This window comes from Octopus sinensis, linkage group LG26 (genome assembly GCF_006345805.1).
Source record: "Octopus sinensis linkage group LG26, ASM634580v1, whole genome shotgun sequence".
NCBI lineage: Eukaryota > Metazoa > Mollusca > Cephalopoda > Octopoda > Octopodidae > Octopus > Octopus sinensis.
The window spans coordinates 23,635,669-23,655,668 of NC_043022.1; the positions used below are offsets into that span (position 1 = coordinate 23,635,669).

General features: G+C 35.9%; 1 protein-coding gene and 1 long non-coding RNA gene across 35 annotated transcripts in view; one reads left to right on the top strand and one right to left on the bottom strand.

The window, feature by feature from the left end:
* Nucleotides 1-6,788, bottom strand: part of LOC118768033 — a 14,656-nt gene extending 7,868 nt beyond the window's left edge. The window contains exon 1 of the long non-coding RNA XR_005003957.1: nucleotides 6,775-6,788. This is a non-coding gene — a long non-coding RNA (uncharacterized LOC118768033). The remainder of the gene's footprint in view (nucleotides 1-6,774) is intronic.
* The window catches only part of LOC115224761 (serine-rich adhesin for platelets), a 284,926-nt gene that overhangs the window by 97,423 nt on the left and 167,503 nt on the right, over nucleotides 1-20,000 (top strand). The window lies entirely within an intron of this gene.

Consider the following 20,000-nt stretch of genomic DNA (forward strand, 5'->3'; position numbering starts at 1 on the left):
AGTAAGTAAAAAGATAAACAGTTTAGAGATAATTCCATTCTAAAAGAGAATTGGTAATCTTTGAGTTGAGGTCACTATGAGAATGAGGTCAGCAGAAACCAAAAACATTTCACTGAGATAAAATCCAAGGATAAATGCTCATTAATTTATTTCACTGAAGGGCAGCAAAATAAATAAGGGCAATAAAATAAATACCAGGTATATTCTTGTGAGTGAAGACATGTGACTTAGTGGTTAGGGTGTTGCACTTATGATCCTAAGATTGTAGTTATGATTCCTGGACAAGGCAGGATGTTGTGTTCTTGCTTCATTGTTGTATTGTGTTCAAGTACTTAATTTCACATTGCTCCAGTCCACTCAGCTGGCAAAAATGAGTAATCCTGTGATGAACCAGTATCATGTCCAAGGGAGGAATATATATTTTTTTGTTTCTTTTTTCTTTTATTTGTTTCAGTCATTAGACTGCAGCAATGCTGGGGCATGCCACAGAATCCGGGAAACCAGTCTTAAGAGCTTATGACTTGAGAAGAACTTTTGATACCTTTTCTGGGGGGTGATATTTTTGTGTATTGATGTATGAGGGTAGGCTGAAAAGATCATAGGCTGACTATGAAGGAGTGATACTAGACCCATGAAATCTTGCATTAATTTCAACTCTCCTTAACTTTTCATAGTTTAGTTCATTTATACACTTAAGCTATTCCCTCAATTGATAGAATCATTGGAGCATCAGATTAAATGTCTGTAGCCAGTGTTGTCCTGAAGTGTGTGTGTGTGTGTGTGTGTGTGTGTGTGTGTGTGTGTGTGTGTGTGTGTGTGTGTGCGTGCATATGTGTGTAAGGGAAATTGTTGGCCTATTCAAGTATACACTGCAACATTGCACTTGCTTCTAGAAGTTTTGTTCAAACTAGAATAACCAGTGAAGTCATGGAGGTGAGGCAGGGGTTTGTTGGGCCCTTGAAGTGTACCACACCCCTGTCTTACCTATTCCTAGAAGTTTTGGTCTTGTGCCAGTGTTAGAAATCAATAATTGTGCTAACTGGTGTTGGTTTGTTTACACATTCACAATTTGGCAGTTTGGTAACAGAGAACAATAGTGTAAATACCAGGCTTACAAATAAGTACTGGGGTCAATTTTTTTGACTAAACCTTTCAAGGTGGTATCCCACCATTGCTGCTTTACCATGACAAACAAGTAAAAAACAAAAGGTAACCCTTTGGCATTTAAACTGGTCATATCTGGCCAAAATAGTTTATCTGTTTTGTGTTTAAACTGGTCAGATCCAGCTTCTCACACCTACCCTACAATATCATTGTAAAAATAAACAATCACCTCATGGAAATCTCGATGCTACAAGATAATGCATGATCAATTCAAAACAATGTGAATAAATAAGCATTGCACTTGACAAAGAAATCTGAATGCTAAAGGATTCATTAAGAAATCAGTATTGATAAATTAACTGGGATGGTAAAGCTGTTTGGTTGTGGGGATAGAAACCTTTCTACAATTGATTCTTAATTATTTTGACATCATAACACACTTCAGCCATCTAGAGAAAAAAAAATTACTGGTGCCATTTGCAGAATATGCTTTAAATTAAGATTTTTAAAGTTAAAATTTTTGTCAAAATTAGAAAATTGTTGTTTACTTTGTTTCATTAATCATACCTGTGTATAAAAATATGCATGGCATCTTGGGCAAGTGTCTTCTACAATAACCCTGGACCTACTAAAGCCTTGAGAGTGGATTTGGTAGACAGAAGCAGAAAGAAACACATTGCACTTCCATATAAGCATTGTCATTCATTTCTAATATTCAATGAGAGCATGTTTGGCTATGGGGAAATATGATCTTGGAAACAGGTGAGGGTTGGCAAAAAGAAGGGCATCCATCTGTAGAAAACCTGCCACAAATATCCTCTGTTTGACTCATGCAAGCATGGAAATGTAGAAGTTACAATGATGATGATGATGATGACTTTAAACACTTAAGCATTTCCATCAGTTTGAAGTCTTAGATTCATCATAAGGGACAAAATGCTTAGTGACATTTCTTCCGTCTTTACATGTAATAAAGGTCAACCCTGCCTTTCATGGTCAATAAAATAAATACCAGTTGAGCACTAGAACCAACTACCCACTGTCACCCAAAATTTCAGGCCTTGTGCCTTTAGTAGAAAAGATTGTTGTCGTCGTCATCATCATCATCATTATTATTAAGGCAGTGAGCTGGCAGAATCATTAGCATGCTGGGTGAAATGCTTAGCAGTATTTTGGCCATTGCTATGTTCTAAGTTCAAATTCCACCGAAGTCGACTTTGCCTTTCATCCTTTCGGGGTTGATAAATTAAGTATCAGTGAAACATTGGGGTCAACGTAATTAACTTATCCCCTCCCCCAAAATGGCTGCCCTTGAGGCAAAATTTGAAACCATTATTATTATTTAAGGGATGAGCTGGCAGAATTGTTAGCACACTGGGCAAAATGCTGAGCAGTATTTCATCTGTCTTCACATTCTGGGTTCAAATTCCGCCAAAGTCGACTTTGTCTTCATCCCAAAACACTGGGGTCAACGTAATCGACTAGTCCCCTCCCCCCAAATTTTATACCTTTTACCTTTAGTAGAAAGGATTATTATTATTATTATTATTATTATTATTAAGGTAGTGAGCTGGCAAAATGTTTAGTGACATTTTTGTCTGTCTTTATTTTCTGAGTTCAAATTTCACTGAAGTCAACTTTCGCTTTTACCCTTTTGGGGTTCATAAAATAAGCACCTGTTGAACTCTGGGGTTGATGTAATCGACTTAATCTCTCCTCTGAAATTGCTGGACTTGTACCAAAATATTATTATTACTATTATAAATAAAAAAAGGTGCATCTATTTGCAATGGATGTGTTAATGAAATGTTGATTGCAGGATGTTGTCCTATTGTTTCGTTTCTTCAAATCAAACTGAATAATAATACCATCACCACTAGTACTGCTGCCACTACTACTACTACTACTACTACTACTACTACTACTACTACTACTACTACTACTACTACTACCACCACCACTACTGCTACTGCTGCTGCTGTTGCTGGTGTTGGGCTGTATCTGACAGAAATACCTGAGCAGGTTGTGTAGAACTAAGATGCATGAGTTATTAGGTGTGGTGCCCTACTCCACAGATCGTGTATCTACTGTTAAATGTTAGGGTGGGTAGCGAAGTGAGTGTGTGGGGAGGTGAGGGAAGAGGTGGATAGTGGGCCATTGTGGGCATGTTGCCAATCTATTGGTTTTGAGAGGGACCAAGCATTGTTGTTGGTCTCACATTGTTGTTGCTCACTTTGTGTTATCACTGTTGTTGTTGTTGTTATTGTTACTTTTGTTACTGTTGCTGCTGCTGCTGCTACCAGTGATAATTCCAGATCTTCAGTTATTTCAACATTTGATATCATTGCTACCATTCCATTCAGTAAAGATCGGATATCAATTGTATGGTATGGCAGGGGTAGTGATGGTAGTGGCCATGGTGGTGGTGGAGATGGCAGCAGTGGTGGTGGTGGTAGTGGCTGTGATGTATGGGTGGAGGGTATGTTGAAGGCATTGAAGGAGTGGTACATGGTTGGTGTTACTTTACAGCATTCTTTGCAACACCACCAACAATATCATCACCACTGCCAATGCTGACATCCCCCCCCACAACTACTACAATTCTACTACCATCACCACTATCACCATTGCAACCACCATCACCACTACTACCACTAAAACCACTATCACATTTACTACTACCACGACTATGGCCATTGTCAATTTTATTACCACTACTACCACAACCACTACCACTATATCACATCACAACTGCCACAAAACCATCACCACAACGATCACCACCACCACCACTATCATTAAAACCAATACCATCATTACCACCAACACTACCAACCAACACCACCACTCCACTAACACAATCATCATCACTACCACCACCATCTCTACAACCAACACTATCACCATCACAACTACTACCACCACCTCTGCAGCAACCACTGTGATGACAGTTCTTCATGTCCAAAGATCAAGAGGAGGAATGGCAAAGCCAACTTGTGAGGTTGCATCTATCAATACCATCCAATACCTGTCATTTTCATCTCTTCTCCATTGCTGCAGGGCTTTTCTTCCTGCTTGTGCTTTAGTTATTTTTAAGTGAGAGTCAGTCAATCCACTCCAATCTCACTCTTTAGATTTAGAGGGCTAACCATGGTGGCTCAGCAGGCTAAGATGGCTGTGGTGACCAGCAAGCTGGAGGTATTGTGCTGGAGTGGCCTTCTCTTTGGTGAATTGCCACCCACTCTGGAGTTGCTGGAAGGGCATTAAAGACAGCTCCTGTCATTCTGTCCAACCCCTCCCTGCCAGTATGGAAAGTGGATGTTAAATGATGAAGATGATGATTATGTATATGTGTGTGTGTGTGTGTGTGTGTACACATAGACCTTTGGTGATAGACCGTGCTTGAATAGACCTATCAAGTTAAGTGATATCAGAGTTGCGGACAATGCCAGTGTCACGTAATTGGCACATAAAATGCAGTTTTTGAGCATTCAGCCTCACGGAGGCATTTGGCACCCATGCAGGTAACATATAAAAAGTGCCTGTTAAGTGTTGGGCCTCACAGAGGCAACGTGGCCAATGCCAGTGTTGCATAACCTGGCACTTTTGCCAGTGGTATGTACAAAGCACCTTTCAAGCATTGGGCCTCACAGTGGCAATGACAAATGACTGAGACCTTTGGCACTATGTCATGCTTGAGAAGAAAACCCATCAAGCCAAATGAAGTCGTAGTCATGGCGGATACTGGTGTCACGCAACTGGCACCTGTGCAGGTGGCACATAAAAGCCCCCATTACACTCTCAGAGTGGTTGGTGTTAGGAAGGGCATCCAGCTGTAGAAACCATGCAAATCAGACTAGAGTTTGGTGTAACCCCCTCAGCTTACCAGCCTTGGTCAAACCATCCAACCCATGCCAGCATGGACAACAGGTGTTAAAAGATGATGATGATCAGACACACACACACGTTTCGAAACAATGATAGGTAGATAATAAACCTTATAATTTATGCAAACCAGAGCAAAATTTTGAACATACATATACACATTAAATAGACAAACAAAACAAACTGTAAAATGAAAAATTATAATGTAAATAAGTTTATTTTAAGAAAGTAAAAAAAAACCACAAGAGAAAAAAATTATTCCAAGAATGTAAACAATTATAGAGACATCAACAATAAAAAAATATTAACGACTCAACTATGAATAAAAACAGTGTAAACATGCAAAATTTAAGCACTTTAAAAAGAGTAAACTATTATGTAAAAAAGACAAAAATTATAATTACAGGAATATTAATCGCAATAACGACTGTGCTTCAGAAACATTCCTCTTTAGGAATTGCTCTTCACTTACATAACACAAGATAGTGAGAGTAGAAACATTCTGATGTGATTATCAATATTACTATCATAATTGTTATTATTATTATTATTTATTATCGTTGTTGTCATTATTACTTTTATGCTGTTGTAGTTGTTATTGTGGAACTATTTTTTCTTATCATTCCTGTTTGCTCTGTACATTTCATGTTGTGTTTGATGATGAAGATAATGAGAATAATTTTAGAGATGATAGTTATGATGATAATGGTAGTGGTGGTGAAGGTAATTCTGATGATGATGATGACGATGATGACAATGATGATGATGACATTGATGATGATTATGACGAGTGGTAGTGATAAAAATAGTGATGATGATGATAAAGATGAGAATAATGATAGTGATGTTGATGCTGCTGATGACGTTAGTTTTTTATCATGAGGATAATGGTGATGGTGATGGTGCTTTGGAGTAAAAATGGGAATAGTAATGTTATGTTTGAAATAATTGCTATATAAAATTAACTATGCGATTAATTCATTGTTAATTAACTAATAAGTTACAATCATAATTGTCAATATTGTGTTATTGTCTGGAAGTGATAACATCAAGCTCTTTGCAATGTTATATATCTTCAAATGTGTTTATTATATGCACAAACACACACACTAAGAAACTTACAAACATATGTAAGAAAATATACGAATGCAACATGTACATCCATCTTAAGTTCTACCTAATAGTGAGTACATAAATTTTTGTTTAGACTAAAGATACCATATATACACACATATTTATGCAGGTATATACATGCATACATATATATTTATGATGATGATATATAGGTGCAGGCATGGCTATGTGGTAAGAAGCTTGCTTCCCAACCATATATGTTTTGGGTTCAGTCTCATTGCATGGCACCTTTGGCAAGTGTGTTCTACTATTGCTCGAAGCTGACCAAGGCCTTGTGAGTGGCTTTGATAGATGGAAACTGAAAGAAGCCCGTTGTATAAATACATGTGTGTGTCTGTGCCTGTGTTTGCATCCTTGCAACTCAGATGTTTGGCGAAAGAGACTGATAGAATGAGTACTATGTTTTAAAAAACGGAAAAAAGTGCTGGGGTTGATTCACTTGACTAAAAAGTCTTCAAGGTGGTACCCCAGCATGGCCGCAGTCTAATGACTGAAACAAGTAAAAGATATATATATGCATGTTTAAATGTATATATGTATGGTGTTGGTGTGTTTATGTCCCCATAATTTAGCAGTGCAGGATAAGAGACTGGTAAAACAGGTGCAAGGCTTAATAAAAGCAAATTAAGTACTGGGGTTGATATTTTTGACTAAAATTCTTCAAGGTAGTGCCCCAGTATGGCCACAGTTGACTGACTGAAACATATAAGAGAGAATGTATGTATGTATATATGTGTGAGTGTGTGTGTCTGTGTGTGTGTGTGTGTGTGTGTGTGTGTGTGTATGGATGTTGGTTTGTTGGAAAAATACAAGAGTAAAATGCTTAGAGAACTTTATCATAGAAAACAGGAAGCTAGTATCTACATTTTTAACTAGGCAGCTATTGGTTTCAATTGCTTTAAGACAACCTAGTCAAGCTGGAATAAAAGGGGAAATAAATTGAAATAAATACAAATTAAATTAATCTTTCATAATAACATTCCTGGAACTTCATACGTTTTTGCTTATAGAGATCTCAAGGCGTTGTATTTTGTTTCCGTCTGATTGTGGCACTTGGCAGTAGTGGCTGGCTGAATATATAAATATATCTATATATATAAAACTCTAGTTGTGTGAGTGTCTGTCCCCTTCGATTTAGATTCCTAACTCCTCCCACATTTTGCGGTGCAGTTTAACCAAATTCGGGTATCTTATAGTCGTGATTCATATCGAGCCCGTCTGGCTATTAGCGCGTGTCAACGATGAGTTTACGATTTTAAAAATAATTTAACATCATTTTTTATTCCATTTTAATGCATAATTTTTCGTGTGTCGATGGCGGCGGAGTTGGCGTCCACGCTCACAGCTGCACCTGTTTGCTTCTCCCCCTTCCCTCCCTCGTGAAGCTTTGGGGAAGGGAGTGTAAAGAAATCAACGTCGTAATGCGTTGTCAAGGAGACCAGCGTTCTTTTAGAACAACGACTTCATGGCTTGAAGACACCAAAATAGAAATGGCTAAGAAAGCCCGAATTGGCATCTATAAGGGAAGTAACTCTCTAAAAATGCTTATATAGTTATTTCCCAACGCCGTGTGATACTGCTAGTATATCTATATATATAAAACTGTAGTTGTGTGTCAATGGCGGCGGAGTTGGCGTCCACACTCACAGCTGCACCTGTGTTGCTTCTCCCCCTTCTTCCCTCCCTCGTGAAGCTTTGGGGAAGGGAGTGTAAGGAAATCATTTTGCGGTGCAGTTTAACCAAATTCGGGTATCTTATAGTCGTGATTCATATCGAGCCCGTCTGGCTATTAGCGCGTGTCACGATGAGTTTACGATTTTAAAAATAATTTAACATCATTTTTTATTCCATTTTAATGCATAATTTTTCGTGTGTCGATGGCGGCGAGTTGGCGTCCACGCTCACAGCTGCACCTGTTTGCTTCTCCCCCTTCCCTCCCTCGTGAAGCTTTGGGGAGGGAGTGTAAAGAAATCAACGTCGTAATGCGTTGTCAAGAGACCAGCGTTCTTTTAGAACAACGACTTCATGGCTTGAAGACACCAAAATAGAAATGGCTAAGAAAGCCCGAATTGGCATCTATAAGGGAAGTAACTCTCTAAAAATGCTTATATAGTTATTTCCCAACGCCGTGTGATACTGCTAGTATATCTATATATATAAAACTGTAGTTGTGTGTCAATGGCGGCGGAGTTGGCGTCCACACTCACAGCTGCACCTGTTTGCTTCTCCCCCTTCCCTCCCTCGTGAAGCTTTGGGGAAGGGAGTGTAAAGAAATCAACGTCGTAATGCGTTGTCAAGGAGACCAGCGTTCTTTTAGAACAACGACTTCATGGCTTGAAGTCACCAAAACAGAAATCGCTAAAAAAGCTGAAACAGATCCACAAAAGCAGCAATTACCGCCACACAGGGCAGGTTTCCTGTGCAAACAATTTGCACAACCGAATGTTTTAGTTGTTGCACAAATCTTTATATATAAAAGTAAGGTTGTGTGTCTGTCTCCTACGATTTAGATTCCTAACTACTCCCACATTTTGCAGTGCAGTGTAACCAAAACCGGGTATCTTATAGTCGTGATTCATATCGAGCCCTTCTGGGTATTAGCGCGCGTTTACGATGAGTCTACGATTTAAAAAAAATTTACCATCATTTTTTATTCCATTTTAATGCATTTTTCGCTATTATATAAGGGAAGTAACTCTCTAAAAATGTCTACGATGAGTCAACGATTTAAAAAAAAATTACCATCATTTTTTATTCCATTTTTAATGCATTTTTTGCTATTTTTTGTTATAACTCACTAAAAATGCTTATATAGTTATTTCCCTTACAAACCCAAGCAACGCCGGGCGATACTGCTAGTATATATATATATACATTTAATTTGTTTCAAATTTTGGCACAAGGCCATCAATTTCAGTGAAAGGAGTAAGTTGATTACATCTTCCCCGGTGTTCACCTGGTACTTATTTTATTGGCCCCCAAAGGGATAAAAGCAAAGTCAACCACAGTGGGATTTGAACTCAGAATGTAAAATCAGAAGACATGCCCACAAAATATATTGTTCGAGTATGTTAATGATTCTGCCATCTTGCAGCTTATATATAAAATTATAATATATATAATTACTATGTTATAGATGTTTAAGACGTACTTAACTGCTGCTTGGTTGGGGTAATTGAGTATAAATTAAACTATAATTATTAACTCATTAACAAATATAAGTCTGTCCAATACTATTGTTTGTATTCAAAGAAATCATACTATACATTCTAAATAGATTGCCATAAGTGCTGTCCATGAGCCAAAGGACTTGACAGGAGAAATGTAGTAGATAGGAACACTTCCAAAAAACCTTCATAATAGTAATTCAGATATTCCAATGTGTATTTACCAAAATTATAATTGAAAGAAATACGCATTCATGAGATTGCAGGAAGTAAGCTTACATGTATTTAACATGGAACTGCAGAAAAAATGCAAAAGCTCTCTACTTAAGGTGCAGGTGTGACTGTGTGGTAAGAAGTTTGCTCCCAAACCATGTGGTTCCAGGGCCAACCCCACTTTGTGACACCTGGAGCAAGTTTCTTCATCTATAAGCCCCAAGCTGACCTAAGCCTTGTAGTGAGTGGATTTGGTAGATGAAAACAGAAAGAAGCCTTTTGTACAAATATGTGTGTGTGTGTGTGCCTTTGTGTTTGTGTTTGCTCCCCAACCTATTGCTTGACAATTGGTGTTTGTTTGTTTACATCCCCATAACTTAGCAGATTGGCAAAAGTGACAGACCGAGTAAGTACCATGCATAAAAAAATAAGCATTGGTATTAATTCATTTGACTAAAACCCTTCAAGGTGGTGCCCCAGCAGGGTTGCAGTTGTGACTGAAACATAAAAGTTAAAAGAGTATAGTATATACATGTGTGCATGCATGTATATACACAGCAGAATGATGAAAAACCTGTTCATTAAGTAGATTCTTTTATTTGTTTCAGTCAAGTAACTGCAGCCATGCTGGAGCACCACCTTTAGTTGAACAAATTGATTCCAGGACTTATTCTTTGTAAGCCTGGTATTTATTCTATCAGTCACTTTTGCCAAACCACTAAGTTGCGGGGACACAGACACAGACACACACACATATATGTATATATATATATATATCATCATCATCATCATCATCGTTTAACGTCCGTTTTCCATGCTGGCATGGGTTGGATGATTCAACTAGGTCCGAGAAGCCAGGAGACTGCACCAGGCTCCAGTCTGATCTGGCAGTGTTTCTACAGTTGGATGCCCTTCCTAATGCCAACCACTCTGAGAGTGTAGTGGGTGCTGTTTTTACATGTGAAGTGGTTGGCATTTGGAAGGGCATCCAGCTGTAAAAACCATGTCAAAACAGATACAGCAGCCTGGTGTAGTTTTCTACCTGGCTGGCTTCTGTCAAACCATCTAACCCATGCCAACATGGAAGATGGATGTTAAATGATGATGATGATGATGATATGCTTATATATGTGTATCTATATGTATATGTATGTGTATGATATATATATGCTTATATATGTGTGTTTTGTATATGTGTGTGTATGCAAATAATTTTTTTTATTTTTATGTTGCCACACGAAAGCATTAAATACTTAATATGAGATATTATGTTATAAGCATATAGCGTGTTATATATGTTAATCATTGTGAGATAAAGAGTCGTTACATAACCCAAACCTACTTTCGTTTGGTTGGTCGACTGCAAATGTCAGCAGGTTAGAAATTAATGAGACGAATCAAGGTGCTGTAAGCATTATAGATCATTGGTTCTTGTCTGTCTTAGTGCATTCTTTTTCTCTGAGATTGAGTAGGATGGTGGATGATGATAAAATATGATATATATGCACACGTGCACACACACACACAATCTTTCTCTCTCTCTCACACGCATGCACATGTGGGCAAAACCATTAAAAGGATGATGATGATAATTGTGGTGATGGTGATGGAAGAGGTGGTGATAGTGGCGGTGATGATAATGATGATGATGCATATTTATATAACACACACAATCGTGTATAATACATACACACACACTGACAAAAATATATACATACATAATACATATATATATATATATATATATATATCTTTCTTTCTCTCTTTTACTTGTTTCAGTCATTGCTGGAGCACCGCTTTTAGTCGAGCAAATCGACCCTGGGACTTATTCTTTGTAAGCCCAGTACTTATTCTATCGGTCTCTTTTGCCGAACCGATAAGTGATGAGGACGTAAACACACCAGCATCGGTTGTCAAGCAATGCTAAGGGGACAAACACAGACACACAAACACATACACATATATATATACATATATACGACAGTTTCCATCTACCAAATCCACTCACAAGGCATTGGTCGGCCCGGGGCTATAGCAGAAGACACTTGCTCAAGATGCCACACAGTGGGACTGAACCCGGAACCATGTGGTTGGTTAGCAAGCTACTTACCACACAGCCACTCCTATATATATATATATATATATACACTTTCTCTATTATTAAAGCTGCAAGAACATCACAAAAAGCTGTTACTCAAAGTTTCCTGTTCCTGTTCATTGGGCAGTTGTGATCAAGAATCTATATGTGTGTGTGTGTGTGTGTGAGTGTGTGTGTGTGTGTATGCACACAAACACATGTAAATTCAAATTGGGTATAAACCTGTAGTTCACTTTGCAAAGCTCATCCACAGGTATTGGCTAACAAATGTTATCATGCAGTGAGATTGTTATTTCACTGGATGTACGTCTGTAATTCTATGATATACATGGAGTTTATAATGCTTCAAGCAAGGTTTCTGCTGGTGAATCTACATTGAAACAATTTATTGCTTAACACTTAGCAATAAAGTGTGTTGCTCAATTATTCATATTTATGCATCTCTCTCTCTCTGTTTGTATAGAGCTGACGCAAACTATTATTTAAATAAATATATGTAACTTCTATCGAATGTGCTGACTGACACTTTCTTACATTTGTCCACTTATATATGTGTGTCATGTACGTGTGAATGTGTATATATATATATATAATATATATATATATACATACATATGTATACATACAAAAATACACACACATGTATATGTGTGTCTGTGTTTGTATTTTATTTGTTCTCCACTACTGCATGACAACTCTGTACATGCACACACACACATATTTGTATACACCTATCTATCTCTCTATCTATCTATCTCTCTATCTATCTATCTATCTATCTATCTATCTATCTATCTATCTATCTATCTATCTATCTATCTATCTATCCATCCATCTAGACAGACAGATAGATAGATATAAAGATATAGTGGAATACCCAAATATGACTGGTTCTTTATAGGAACAAATTGAATACCAAACAGTTTTTCTGAAGAAAATTAAACTCACATAACAGGCTGGAATTTGATAAACAAACAATAAGTAGACTATACACTCATTTAAGTGAGTAGGAGTCCATTTGCTTGGCATGTTGATATTTGAATAACAAACCATGAGTAAACTACACAACAATGTATATAAATGGTATACTAAATGAACAAATTGTATTGTGAAATTTTTCTGAAGAAAATTATATTCAGCCAATGAGCTGAAATTTGAACTACAAACAAGTAGACTACCCAAATTTTTAAGTGGCTACAAGAATATGTACAAATGGTTCATTAAAATCCATTTATGGATTTCATCAGTAATATAATATGTGACAATTATTCAGTTGCCATAAAAAAACCCTGAGTTTCGGATGTCAGGGCAGAAATCTGCTCCGGCATCTCATCAGTTATTAACACAAACAAAAATGCTATGATAATGACCGTTAAACAAAGGGAAATTACAATGTAAATGACCGTTATTAATACAAAGGAAAGAGCTATTAGAATGACCGTTAAATATAGGAAAAAAAAACGAAGGGGAGAAAGTAAGATACACTCATAGGATTCGCGTATGTGCGCATGTACATACATACACATGCATGCACACCCACATACATGTGCCTATATGCTTATGCTCATTCACACTCGTGTGAAACATACATGCACACCCACACACATGCCTATATGTGCACATATATATGCAACCATACACATGTACACATATATATATCTGCACACATGCACATACACACACGTACACATAACCATATGTGCACAATTATATTCATATACACATATTAATTGTAATTATGTAATGAACACTGTTTAATGAACAAGATTCCAGAATGGGCTATTTACATGTATAGAGACCCAACTGTAAAAATATTATATTCTTTTCTCTTTATATATTATAAACCAGACACATGAAGGTGTGTGGCTTAGTGATTATGGTATTTGGCTAATGATCAGAAGATCTTGAGTTTGATTCCTAGTGATGTGCTGTGTTCTTGAGCAAGGCACTTTATCTCACTGTATTTCCTCCAGTCCACTCAGTTAGTAAAAATGAGTTGTACCTGTAATTCAAAGAGCCAGCCTCGACATATTCTGTGTCATGTTGAATCTCTATGAGAACTACATTAATTGTACACATGTCTGTGGAGTACTCAACCACTTGAATATTAATTTCATGAGCAGACTGTTCTGTTGATTGCATCATCCTCACAACCAAAGGAGTGCCAGTTAGTGATAAAATTAACAGTTATATTAGGAAAACTATAATATGCAATAATTCCATTTTTTCTTTTTTTGGAACAGGGGATCTTGAAGCACACATAAAGCTATAAATAAAGGTATATAACTATTGGGTTGCTTTGGTCCAATGGTAGAACGTCTGTCATATCCACAGGAGATATGGGCTTGAGTCTCACTGACAACCTTTGACATTTTCTATCCAAAAGGTTTTTCCAACCAATATTTACATGCTGTTATTTATAGCTTTATTTGTGCTTCAGGATTCACTGTTTGAAAAACAAAACAAAACTAAAAACCAGAATTATTTCATGTTTTCTTGAAAATTTATAAATTCTTATCACATCTATAGTCTGTAATATTTTTTATATGTGTGTGTATATATATAATCAAAATAAGCAGAAAGAATATCCAAGGTAGTGTAGTACAATCGTTTCATGCTACTTCATTTTATTAAACACTGTAAGAATTACATCAGTTTTAAAATGTCGAGCAATCTTCAGCCACATATAGAATTTTTTGATTAAATGGACAATGTACATTTTTATACTTATTTCATTAGCCAACATTACAAAGAGTGTAATGTTATTTATATCTATCTATCTATATATATATATATATATATATATATATATAACATATATCTACCCTCTTTGTAATGTTGGCAAATGAAATAAGTATAAAAATGTACATTGTCCATTTAATCAAAAAATTCTATATGGCTGAAGATTGCTCGACATTTTAAAACTGATGTAATTCTTACAGTGTTTAATAAAATGAAGTAGCATGAAACGATTGTACTACACTACCTTGGATATCCTCGTTGCTTATTTTGATTATAATCACCCCATTTGATTTATATGGATAATACCATACCAAATTCTGGTGCCTTTAACTTAAGTACCATATTCATCTGAATCTAAATTTTGGTGCACTTTATATATATATATATATATATATATATATATAAATGACAGAGAAACTTTTATTTAACAAAAGGAAAATCTAGATACCATGACAAATTTGCTTTGTAACTCAACAACATGCAAATAACTTATATTATCATTTTTGATAATAAATAAATTACTTACATGTCTGCATTATTGCAAAATGCAAAAAATTCATTCAAAATGCAGAACATGAGCTACATCTTCAGGTAAAAGAAAGTCTTTTGTGTGCATGTGTATGTGTGTTTGTATACACACACACGCACAGAAACAAATTATGCTAAAGAGAAAGGTTGTTGGGATATTTGTCTGACGTGTGCAATCAATACTGATATGAAACAGTCATCTAAAGTTACACATAGGACCCGAGTGCAGCAAATGAGAATTACATCAACATGAGCTTATGCTCAAAGGAAAGATAATGTATGGAAAAAATAGAAAAGTAATGATAAAAGTATTACAAAAAAATACAGATAAAAAAAAAGGAAGAAAAATAGAAGATATAAATATGCCAAATAACCGATAAGATTTAGTATAGAAAGTATCTAGTTCTATTATAAGTATATGTATATATATATAAAAACAGAAATGGGTTGAGGTTCACTTCAGCTGTTTCAGACTCATTTTTTTCTTCTTTTTATTGATGAACAAATCAATTTCATCATTAAAAATTTTTTTTCTTTTGGGTGAATAAAAATTTAAATCCAAAATTTAACATTTAAGATTTGGCTCATAACAAATATATTTTTGACTCCCTTATCTCGGTGATGATCAGAGAGTAAATTTATAAATCAATCTTAGACTTTATATAGGAGAATAAGTTATAAACTTATCAACAAACTAGGCTATCCAAAGTCATTAATGAGTGACCAGGCAAATAAGATAATGACATGAAAAACACATGCACTGGCTCTGTTTTCCAGACAAATAGCATCAAACCAGGAATGTATGTATGTTTATGTGTGTGTGTATATGTGTGTGTGTGTGTATCTGAATGTATGTGTGTATGATATCATCATCATCATTTAATGTCTATCTTCCATGTTGACATGGGTTGGATTTTTCAATAGGAATTGATGAGCTGGAGGCTGTACCAAGATCCACTGTCTGCACTTCAAAATTTTATCCCTCTTAGTGGTTTGGAATTTAACTGTCCTCTCTAGCGTGCAAGGAGTCCTATGATGGATACCTCATGTGTTTAAATGTACACTGTATTTATATATATAAATATATATATATATATATATATATATCTTTTACCTCTTGTTATGTGTGTATATGAGTTCTCAGATCTGATTGTCTTGGACAGTTTTTTTTACTTTAACTTCAAGTAGACATAAGTTTCATCTGTCAAATTTAGTTAATGGATACTGAGTAGTAGCCTCTAAAATAGACATTCCTTTTACTGAAATCACTAGCCTTGTTGCACTCTGTGTCATTTTGATTCTATTTAAGGATGGCATTAATATTACAATTCTGTATAGCGATAGGTGTTAGGAAGGGCATCCAGTTGTAGAAACCATGCCATACCAGTAAGGAAGCAGATATTAAATGATGATGATGATAGGTACAGACATGTATACACATACATATATACATACATATATATATATATATATATATAATATATATATATATATATATATATATATGTATATGTATGTATGTGTATGAGTGACAAGGAATGGAAATCTCATCACCAAATTGTTCAGGCAGTGATGTGTTCAAGAATATCAAAACACACAAATACACACATACGCACACACACACATTTGCTCTGTTTGTCATGCAGTGGGACTAAACCTCATACTACAACTTGCAAAGTGACATGTATACATACATATAAGAGTGTGTGTGTGCATGCATATGTATGTGTATATATATATGTGCGTGTGTGTACATGTATGCTTATATATGTATGCATATAGATATTGTCTCTGTATGTGCATATATATATATATATATATGCATGCATACACACACACACACACACACATGCTTGGATACCTACATATGTATGTGTGTGTGTGTAATAACTAAAAGACAGTAGCACTGAACACAAGTATTTTGAGTCGAGTATATACTATCAAGTTAATTTGGTTCCACAAGTAATGTTGATGCAGATAGACATATGTTGGAAGACGTAGACAAATATCTGTTCAGTGGCTATGAAACTTAAACTTTGAGCAATGTGGAGCTGAGGCAACTTGTTATCATTCACACACACACACGCACATATGTACCCATTTTTTTTTGTTGTCAAGCCAAAACAGTGTAAGTTATAAGAAAGATGTCAATGCTTTGTACTTTTATCTTGCATTTCAGTGTCTCAAGTTTAGGACAGCCTGTTTAGGAAATCTTTGGAGATTTGGTCTTGTATGCTGGCTTTTCTGTTCTGTGGTGAGTGTGTGTGTGTGTAGATGGTTGTTTAACATACACAGAATAGCATTGTTCTAATAGCGAATCATTAGTGTGCAGTCTGTTGTTACTACATGACCTGGTCTTGCAAATGGTGATGGATTCCTTTTCTGTGGTTTTGCAGAGATAAGATGTATGTGTGTGTGTGGATGCACGCGTGCGTGCATACACACAAACGTTCATATATATTGTCAAGTCTGCAGGAGATGTAATTCAAGTCTCATGGGTAGCCTTCAACTATGTCTATCCAAAATGGTTTTCCATTCCAATACTGTTATTTATAGCTTTATGTGATGTGCCTCAATTAGACAATATTCCAAAAAAGATACCTCTATGTATATGTACTTTTATACATACATGCATACCTACATACATACAAGTATGTATTTACATGTATGTATAAATTATATGTATTTTGTATATCTATTAATTGTTTTTGTCATTGAACAGTGGCCATACTGGGTGCAGCCTTGAAGAATTTTAGTCAAACAAAATAACCCCATTACTTATTATTTTTAAGTCTGCTTCTTATCCTATTGTATATAAGTGTCACTGTCATACAAGCAGTGTCATTTGTTTCCAACTGTCTGAGAGAACATGTATGGCAATAGCGAAATATTACTTGGCTTGAAAACAGGTTAGGATTGGTAACAGGAAGGGCGTCTGGCTGTAGAAAATCTTCCTCAAATAAAATGTCTGCCCCATGCAAGCATAGAGAAATGGATGATGATGTTGATGAACATACATGTACATATATCTATATAGCTTTGATTACAGGGGATCCATATAGGATTTAGGCTTATCAAAGTAAAGCATGCCACAATTATTGACTAGACAGATTGATGCCAATCAGATAGTTAAGTAATCCATTATTATAGCATGGAATGCATCAACAAAAAGATGTTCACTGTTGTTTGGTAATACACAACTCCAAAAATTTTCAAAAGTATCCAAAAATGAAAGAAACCTTAAATGTAGCATAGGAGCATAATAAAAACAGATGAATAAGCTATCTGATATTGCTACAATTATTTCGTTAAAAGTCTCTATTGTAATATAAACATAGTACAGCCAGGGATGCTGTATGCACAACATCCATAAGGTTATTTGTATGCTACACAACTCCCAACTCATCAGGTTAACCAAACATGTCACTGCTCACTTGTTTATTTGGTTAGCCTGATGAGTTGAGAATTGTGTAATATATTACATAATCTTATGGACGTTGTGCATGCTGCATTCCTGACTGTACTATGCTTACATAAAAAAAAATGAAACGATTGTAGCATTACCAGATAATCCATTTGTCTGTTTTTATTGTGTGTGTGTGTGCGTGCGTGCGTGCGTGCATGTGTGTGTACATAAACACACATGTATACAAGTATCTGAGACAGCGAGCCCATCCTCTGGTTGTTAACAATAACAATCATACACCATCATCTTACAAGAATATATTCCAGTCAATATAATACCTGGAAATTTGTTTTGTAGTCAGAGCTAAATTTAGTGATTCTTGCTCAGTTTTGGCAGTAGCAATGTTACTATGGAGATGGTTACACGATCTTTTTGTATGTTTATGCCAAAAACTCCTTCTTCCTGATACACAGCACATACCACCTCTTCACTTCTACCTGTATCTTACATACTATCTGTATCTACATACTCTAAGCAATTTCTCTGACCCCTCTCAATGTTTGCTTTTTGCATTCCACACTCTTCTATTGCTCATGTTTTACTTATTTTCACAGTTTTATTTTTCTCTCCTCCCTATCATTTTTGTTGCTCTTATTTAGCCTCAGGTCAGTTCTCATCCAATGGGTTTATGACCAAAGATGTTCTAGCTGTGACCATCATGTCTTATTTATGTAGACATAGTTAGGATTACATTACATATAATGTGTGCAACCTGACTGTTGCTATGTAATACCAGGTCAATCCTGATCAAATAGGTACATGATCAAAGACATTCCTGACTTGACAATCCCATTTTCATTTGCATGCAATTTATCTAAGACTACATTATCTAATGTGTCCTTCTTCATTAAGATAGTTTAGTGTGATTTAGCTTCTGTCCCTAGTTGGAGGAAAAACCATGTAGAAGCTTCCTGGTTGCTTGTTCATTCAGTAGGAGGGTAGTCCTTCCATCTGGCACAGTGCATGTAAAAGTGGGGTGGAGGTGGGCTAGAGGGGGAAGGTGTAGGAACATTGCCAGACTTCTGTGGTTTGGTGTTTCAGAAATAGACAAGTGATGATGCTGCTTACCGATTTCTTGCATGACATCATTGACACCTCTTCAATATTTCTGTATGTGTCTGTGTTTGTGGGCATGTATGCATATGTGTGTGTGTGTGTGCGCGCACGCACGTGTTTGTGTGTGTGTGTAGATGTGCATGTATAGGCTTGTGGAAAGTATATATGTAGATGTGTGTTATGTGAGAGCATATATATATATATATATATATGTATGTATATGTATGTATGTATATGTATGTTTATGTATGTTTATAAATATATATATATATATGTGTGTGTGTGTCGGTGTATATTTATATATACACATGGGAGATAGATATATATGTATATATATCTGTATGTCTATGCCTGTCTTTTGTTTTTATACTTAATTTATGTTTGTTTTCCCAGTAATTTTCCTGTTTTATAAATCAGACAATCTCTCTGTTTCTATTTTTCTTTCCTTTTCCCACGTTTTCTTGTTTGCATCACCATTTCACTTAGTTCTTCCTTCCTGTCTTTTGCTTTGTTGTTCTAGTTGTTGCTGTTTTTTGTTGTTCTAGTCGATGAAATTAATATAATTATTGTTTTGTTTTCTCTTTTTCTCTTTCCTTTACCTTTCTCT